This window comes from Humulus lupulus, chromosome 8, assembly GCF_963169125.1.
Source record: "Humulus lupulus chromosome 8, drHumLupu1.1, whole genome shotgun sequence".
NCBI classification, from domain to species: Eukaryota; Viridiplantae; Streptophyta; class Magnoliopsida; order Rosales; family Cannabaceae; genus Humulus; species Humulus lupulus.
In genome coordinates, this window is record NC_084800.1 from 161,319,505 (window position 1) to 161,328,693 (window position 9,189).

Consider the following 9,189-nt stretch of genomic DNA (forward strand, 5'->3'; position numbering starts at 1 on the left):
GTTCGCGTTAGTTTTATCGACACCTCGTGCTCTTTAGGAAAAACACTGGTTAGTCAATCTAACTAACTTCTAAGTTTTAGGACCTGGTTGTATCCAGGACATTGATTTAACAACTTAGTTCGCGTTATTTTTATCGACACCTCGTGCTCTTTAGGAAAAACACTGGTTAGTCAATTTAACTAACTTTTAAGTTTTAGGACCTGGTTGTATCCAGGATATTGATTTAACAACTTAGTTCGCATTAGTTTTATCGACACCTCGTGCTCTTTAGGAAAAACACTGGTTAGTCAATTTAACTTACTTCTAAGTTTTAGGACCTGGTTGTATCCAAAACATTAATTTTTAAAAAACTTAGTTCGCGTTAGTTTTATCGACACCTCGTGCTCTTTAGGAAAAACACTGGTTAGTCAATTTAACTAACTTCTAAGTTTTAGGACTTGGTCATATCCAGGATATATGCCCCCCAAGTAAATAGAAAGGGATCTTTCTTGGTTACTTGGAACACGCTCTTCTAACACTACCCGCACACAGAAACATACAACGATATACAAAAGCACTTCTCATTTTTTAATAAAACAAGGTGGCTTTCATAATTAAGCCTTACAAAAGTATGACTATTGATAATATTTCTTTAGGTGTATAGCGTTCTATGTCCGTGGGACTGCTTCTCCATTAGGCCGAGCTAGTCTAAAGGTCCCTTCCTTCACAACCTCTATTATCTGATAGGGTCCTTCCCAGTTTGGTCCCAAAACTCCGTCCTTGGGATCCTTACCGGCTAAGAAGACTCTTCGGAGCACCAGGTCGCCTAAGTTAAAGATGCGTCTCTTGACCTTTGAGTTGAAATAACGAGTGATATTTTGTTGATAATGCATGAGCTGTAGCTGCGAAGCTTCTTATTTTTCGTCAATTATGTCGAGGGACGCACTGAGCAATTTGTCGTTCTGGTCTTGGTCAAACGCCCGGACTCTATGCGAGGCTATCTTTGTTTCGACAAGAAGGACGACCTCGCTCCTGAAAGTCAAGGAGAAAGGAGTGTGACCCGTCGAAGTTTGGTGCGAGGTCTGGTACACCCACAGCACCTGGGGGAGCTGTTCAGGCCAAACTCCCTTGGCTTCATCCAACCTCTTCTTAAGGCTCGCTTTTTGTGTCTTGTTCACAGCCTTGACCTGTCCATTAGCCTGGGGGTAGGCCACAGAGGAAACACTTTTAATTATGCAGTGCCTCTCGTAGAATTCGGTGAAGAGGTCGCTATCGAATTGGGTTCCATTATCCGACACAATCTTCTTTGGCAGCCCGAATCGGCAGACAATATTCTTAACCACAAAGTCGAGGACCCTCTTTGATGTATTCGTCGCCAGGGGCTCAGCTTCTGCCCATTTCGTGAAGTAGTCAATAGCCACCACCGCATAGCAAACTCCTCCTTTTCTCATGGGCAGGGCACCAACTAAATCAATCCCCTAGACCGCGAACGACCACGGGGACGAGATCATCTTCAGCTCGACTGGAGGGGCTCGGGCGACCGTGGCGAACCGCTGGCACTTGTCGCACTTTTGGACAGAAGAAATCGAGTCCTTTGATAGAGTGGGCTAATAATATCCTTGCCTTAATATCTTCAAGGCCAGGTTTTGCCCCCCAGTGTGATCTCCACAAAATCCCTCATGCATCTCCTGTAGAATAGCTTTTGCTTCGTCTGGCAGAACACACCGCAGAAGAGGTAAAGAAAGACCATGTCGGTACAACATCCTGTCTACCATTGTATACCTCGGAGCTGGGTAAAGTATCCTCCTCACGTCGTTTCGCTCTTCAGGTAACTTTCCTGTTGTGAGGTACTCGACTATGGGAGTCATCCAGGTCGGCCTGGCGTCGATCATCTCGACCTCCATCCCGGTTTCCTCTATGCTTGGCCTTTCCAAGAATTCCACTGGTACCAGGCCCAAGGTTTCGGCCTCCCCGGACGTGGCGAGCTTTGCTAAGGCGTCAGCATTGGCATTCTGCTCCCGAGGTATCTGTTCAACTAAGCTGTGCTAAAATGCGGATAGCCCCTTTTTTACCTTGGTCAGGTAGGCTGCCATCTTGGTTCCCCGCGCTTGGTATTCTCCTGATACTTGATTTACCACGAGCTGGGAATCGCTATAGCACTGGATGGAACTGGCCTTCAGCTTCTGGGCCACCCTTAGCCCAGCCAATAAAGCTTCGTACTCGGCCTCGTTGCTGGATGCTTCGAATCCGAACCACAATGCGGAGTGGAAACGATGTCCCTCCGGGGATATCAAAATGACTCCAGCTCCGGATCCATTCTCGTTAGACGAACCGTCCACAAAGACTTTCCACGAGGCTCGTACCGGTTCTTCCACTGGTTCCTCTTGGAATCCCGTGCACTCTGCTACAAAATCAGCCAGAGCTTGGCTTTTGATCGCAGTTCACGGCACGTACAGTATCTCAAATTGGTTGAGCTCGATAGCCCACTTCAAAAGACGCCCCAATGCCTCAGGTTTATGCAAAACCTGCCTTAAAGGTTGATCAGTTATGATGTGGATTGAATGGGACTGGAAGTACGGCTTGAGCTTTCTGGAGGCCGTGATAAGGCAGAACGCCATCTTTTCCATCATCGGATATATAGACTCGGCTCCGAGGAGCCTCTTGCTAATGTAGTAGATCGGCTTCTGAGACCGGTCCTCCTCACGAACCAGAACGACGCTGGCTGCATCTTCTGTTATAGCTAGGTAAAGAAAAAGAGGCTCTCCTGATGTTGGTTTAGACAACACGGGTGTCTTAGCTAAATGTGCTTTTAGGCCGAGGTAAGCACGCTCACACTCATCTGTCCACTCGAATTTTTTATTTCCCCAGAGGAGGTTATAGAATGGCAAACACTTGTCGGTTGATTTGGAAATGAACCGATTAAGGGCTGCCACCCTTCCTGTTAGACTTTGCACGTCTTTTCGCGACCGGGGTGATGGCACCTCGAGTAGCGACCTGATTTTATCGGGGTTCGCCTCTATTCCTCTGGTGTTGACTATGAAACCCAGAAATTTTCCTGACGCAACCCCGAAGGTACACTTTTGGGGATTCAGCCTCATACCGTACTGTCTTAAAATCTTAAAATATTCCTTCAGATCGGGGACATGGTTATCGACAGTTTTCGACTTGACCAACATGTCGTCAACATACACTTCCATGTTTTTCCTGATCTGATTAGCAAACATCATGTTGACCAATCTCTGATATGTAGCTCCTGTATTCTTCAGCCCGAAGGGCATGACCTTGTAACAATAAACGTTAGTTGGGGTGATGAAGCTAGTGTGTTCCTGGTCCGTAGGATTCATGGCGATCTGGTTATAGCCCGAGTATGCATCCATAAAGGACATGAGCTCGTGCCCCACAGTGGCATCTACCAATTGGTCAATTCTCGGCAAGGGGAAGCAATCTTTGGGGTAGGCTTTATTCAAATCAGGCAATTCGATGCAGGTCCGCCACTTCCCGTTGGGCTTCGGGACCAAAACAGGATTGGTGACCTAGACCGGGTATTTTGCCTTGTGAATAAAGCCGCACCTTAAGAGTCGAGCTACCTCCTCTTCTAAGGCCTCAGCTCGGGTCGTGCCCAGGCGCCTTTGTTCTGGGACTTCGCAGGCACATTTTTGTCTAAGTTGAGGGTGTGCATGATGACGCTTGGGGTGATCCCTATCATGTTTTCATGAGATCAGGCGAACACATCTAGATTCTCTTGTAGAAATCTCAGCAGCTCCGCCTTCCTCTCATTACACAGGTTTTTCCCGAGCTTCACCACCTTCGAGGGGTCTTTCGGATCGATGTTCACCTCTTCGAGCTCTTCGATGGCCTGGAGCTCGGATCTATCTTCGCCTATCCTGGGGTCGATATCATCATTCAAGGTGATACATTCCCCATTGGCTTCCTGAGGTTTTTCTATCTCAGGAATAGGTCCTACTTCCTGAGATTCCTCATGTCCACTTTGAATGGTCATCGTCCACTGCCCGGGTCGTGATTTTCCCTTCATGGAAATGCTATAGAATTCCCTGGCAGCGAGCTGATCACCTCGGACTGTACATATCCCCACAGAGGAGGGGAATTTGATTGCGAGATGGTGGATATAAGTTATGGCCTCAAATGCCATCAACGTAGGTCGGCCTAGAATAACGTTGTAGGCGGTGGGACAATCGATAACCACGAACTCGAGGAGCTTAGAGACAGTTTGGGGCCCCTCTCCCAAGATTATTACTAGCTCGATTGTTCCTATCGTTGTCGACCCTTCTCCGGAAAATCCATACAACATCATGGAGGTAGCCTTCAGCTCGGTGACAAACAATCCCATTTTCTCCAGCGTAGACCGGAACAGCAGGTTCACCGAACTCCCATTATCGACTAGTATCCTCCTAAATCTCCCGTTGGCGAGCTGGGCGGTTATGACTAGAGGATCGTTATGGGGGAACTGGACGTGAGCAGCGTCCTCCTCGGTAAAAATGATTGGTTGCCTCTCCAATCGTTGCTGTTTGGGTAGATGCTGCTCCAGGACGAATTCCACTCCGTTATGAGCCTTCAACTCATTGACATATCTCTTCTGGGCACCTCTACTTGTGCCGGCCAAATGGGGGCCTCCGGAGATTGTGGATATCTCTCCTCCTATCACAGGAGGAGGGGTATCCTGACTTATCCGGGGCCTGGGCTGATTTATCAGAGCTTCCGGGGCTGGCTGACTAGTAGGAACCCGGTTCCACGCATACTGAGCCAAAGGTCTGGTTATGATGAGTGTCTCGATCTCATCCTTCAAATGCCTACAATCGTCAGTGTTGTAGCCGATGTCGTTGTGGAATCGACAAAACTTGGAAGGGTCCCTCTTAGCCTTCTGGTGCTTCAAAGGCTCCGGCTATTTCCAGGGGAGGTGGGCAGAATTTGCTAGGAAAATGTGCTCCCTAGTGTTTGTGAGTTCAGTATAAGCCGCGTAGACTGGCTTAAACTTTTCCACGAGCTTGTTCTTCTTCGGACCGTGCTGGCTGCCCTCGCTACTCCCTTTTTTCTTGCCTCCACCCCCTTGGTTATTCTGGGTAACGGTTTGAGTCATTTTTACGACATCCGTTTCCACTCCAACAGGCTGATCAAGGGTTTGGCTGGTTCCTGCGACCGATGCTTGCGCCTCTTCCAAGTTTATCCATTCCTGGGCCTTGTTCAGGAATTCATCCACGGTGCTGACACCTCTTCTCTGTATCTCTTTCCATAGCCCGTCTCCAACGAGGATTCCCGTCCTCAAGGCCATAAGCTTGGAACTATCGTCTGCGTCCCTGGCTCGAGCCGCAATGTTTGTGAACCTGCTCAGGTAAGCTTTCAAAGGTTCCCCGGGCTGTTGCTTCACGTTCGCCAGGGTGTCAGCTTTGACGTGGGCAGCTTGAGAAGCTCGGAATGCCCTCTTGAAGTCAGCAGAAAAATTCTTCCACGAGCTGATGGAATGCTTTTTACACTGCTTGAACCACTGCCTAACTGGTCCGACCAAGGTGGAAGGGAATATCAAACACCTCAGCTCAGGGCCGATATTATGGGCCATCATCAGGGTATTGAACATACCCAAATGATCCGATGGGTCTCCGTCTCCATCGAATTTAGACAGGTGGGGCATCCGGAAACCCGGCGGGTATGTTGTGGCTGCTATGTTGGAGAAAAAAAGCTTGAGTTCGTCCCCTGAGTCATACTCGTCCTTCTCCTTTCTGACAAGAGCTTCTTCATTAGCTCCTCCATCTGAGCTAAACGTTTTAGGGTCAGGTCCTTAATCCCTTGGTTGTTCTGGGGCTGTTCTACAGCTCCAATTCCATTGTATGCGTTAGGCGGGTTATTGTCCCTCCAAGCTTGAGCTTGGTTAGGTGGGACATTCCCACTGTCACGTACTTCAGAATGACCACCCTCTTGGCGAGCATGACTTCCATTTCTGGCCGGATTCCCCCTCTGCGAGTTGAGGCGATCTCCAAGGTTGGCCCTCATGGTGGCCCGAGGGCCTTGCGCCAAACTTAAGCGATTACGCAGGTCTCCACCAGATCTGCCACTTCGGTGGCTCTCGGTTGCGATGGGAAGGATTGGCGGGAGGAGGATTTCTTCTACTGCTCCCGTGTGTCAGAGAGTCTCGAACTGGACAGGGAGGAGATGGGTATCTTATCGGCGACGGGGGATGCCTAACTAGTGACGCGATCCTAGTCCCATCCGGGCAGATCAAATTAGCTTGCGGCCGTTCTACTCTACCATCTTTAACATCCTGTGCCTAGCGGTTTGACCACAGCACGGGAGGGATGGCCGGAGCAGGTTGTTTGCGTGAGCCTTCCCCGGATCTCCTCCGTGAGCTACCACGAGTCTTTCTGGGCGCGTTCGACGGTGGAATCGAGCTAGGAGTCGAGGTTCTGACTGATCGGCTGAATTGCTAATTGGTCCTGGGAAACTCCTCAAACATAGCTTCCTGGTTATGGTGTGACATGGGTGCAGAACTCGGGGTTGGGGTTCTGACCGATCGACTAGGTCTGGGCCGATTATCCCTGCGGGACTTGTGAGTCCCACTTTGCCTCTTTCCGACGTAAACGTCGGTTACAAGAGGGGGTAGCCGGGCTAAGACTTCTTCGATTTGCTTACTTGCTCTGAATAGCTGACCCCTCAATTGTATGTTCTCCATCTCTATCGCCGTCAGGAAACCCGAGTTCGGATTTGGCGGTCGGGGCGCCGAACTCCCGATGTCGTCCAGGCCCATCGGCTGCTTTCTCGATCGTTGCCGAACCTCGGGGTTCGGTTCGTCGGATATGGCGGCATGGTGGGCCTCCTGCCCATCATGTTGATCCGCCTCGTTACCATGCCTCGAACGAGTAACCACCATGATCAGGTTCTTGTGATAGCACCAATCTAGATCCTTTCAATGGAAGCACCAAACTGTTGACGCAGTTCTTCTCCAACATGTAATTATACGAATAAGTAGGATGGATTAGTACAAATTGGTGAACCATAATATAAGAATAATTATATTCTAGGCTTGAGAAACTAATAGCATGGGAAGATGGTCACTCCTTTCTTTTTAGGTGGTTCGAAGGTTAAAATCCCTTTAGTCCACCAGTCGATATTATTGATATCTCTTGACTATTTCTTACAGAGTGTTTTTTTACAAAAATATCTCAACCCCCTGCACTACCCAGGGTCTTGGTATTTATAGGAAGAAGATATCTGAGTTGGCAATGAGGTCATCCCATGATCTCTTTACCCTTCACGTCATCTCTGTGACACTGATGATTAATTCCTAAACTTTGTAGTGAAGTAGGGTCTAATCAATAGGTAAGGAGGGATAATGGGCCGCATGACCCAAATTAGGTGTGGGATGTCTGAACACGCACGTTTATACTGCGTGTCCAAGAATTCAGGAATGGAATAGACACATGATGTCTGATATATGCACGTTTATATTGTGTGGTTGACTTTACAAGGATTCGGGTCAGATCTCTGCCGCATTCCGAGCTTAATGTGGCACCAGCTCGTGACACTCATACTGCTGACACGATGCCCCCGAGTAGCAGTTAACTCTCTAATCAGCTCGGGCTGGATAGATGGAGGCCCGTAACAAACAGCTCTGGGTGGACGATTTACACGTGGCAGATCGAATTAGGCCCTTTTCTAGCTCGCCAATAGTGCGCGGATATTTAGGGCGTACATAGATATTTAAAGATTTTTCATAATTTATGATTTTTTTCCAACTTAAGTTAAATGCGTGGAAAAATATTTATATATTTTTAAGTTTATTTTTTTAAATAAAACTATATTTTATTTATTAGCTTAGTGTTTAGAAATTTGTGTTTTTTTAGTATTTTTTCATTACAACCTAGAGTTTTTATTTTTATAATTGTGTACATATTTTTAATATAATTTTTTGTTTTTTTTATACTTTTTTATTTTTAAAAAATTGTTTTACATTGTAGAAAATTTGTTCGACCATCCACATATAATGTATTATATTGTGTAAAAATAACATGCAAGTTTGCTAAGTTTTATTTAGAAAATGTATTGATTTATTTTTATTATATTTTTTTAATTATATAAATTTTAAACAAATAAACAATGTCATGTCAATGTAATAAAATATTCTATATTAAAACTATGAATTTAAGAAGTTTATTTCATCAAATTTTAATTATTTAATTTAAAAAAATTTAAAGCCAACAAAAAGTTATATATAAAAATATATTATTTAATTAATGACTAGAGCAATTATAATAAATAATTTTTTATTAAAAAAATTAACGTCAAAATAAAAAAATATGTATATTTATGTCTTAATTCACCATCGCATATATGTTTGAATAAACAAAATACATTAAATAATAAAATAAATAATTAATAATAGAAAGAAAAGAATAAATTAAGCACATAAATACTTTTGGGTCATAGTTTTGAAAACATAATTAAGTAGTTTAAATACTTTAATATAAAATTTTAAAATATGTGATTAGAAATTATTATGATTCATTTAGTACTTTTTTTTTCAATTTATTTATCTTATTTAGATGAATTTATTACTTTTTATTTATTTACCTTATACATATAGCTTGAAAATTAATGATATTACAAAAAAAAAAGTGTTAAATCTAATAAAAAATAATAATTTTTGTTAAACTCACATTTATAATATATAAAGATATAGATGAAACATATAACTTGATTGGTAGCTTAATTTAATTTTGTGATGTATATAATGATAATAATAATTCAAGCAAGTCATATATATATATATATATATATGGGGAACGACTACAACACATCTCATTTTTTTGCAATACCGGTGCATCCTTTTTCTATTTTTGGTACATGGCTAGATATAATCTAAATTTTTTTTTATATGACGGTGTACATTGTAGCTATCTAGAATATCCTACAAATTTTCAAGATATTTCGAATGAATTATGGTACTAAAAATAAGGTCTAAACTATTTGTTTCATGCGTGCCTGTTTTTTTGTGTACGCATATAAAATTTGACAGTTTGAACCCTATTTTCAGCTTCGTAAACTATTTAGAATTTCTTGAAAATTTGCAAGATATTCTAAATAACTACAATGTACACCGTCATTTAAAAACATTTTGGGGTTATATCTATCTAGGTGAAAAAAATAGAAAAAAGATGCACCGGTGTTGCAAAAAAAAGGATGTGTTGTAGTCGCTCCCTATAT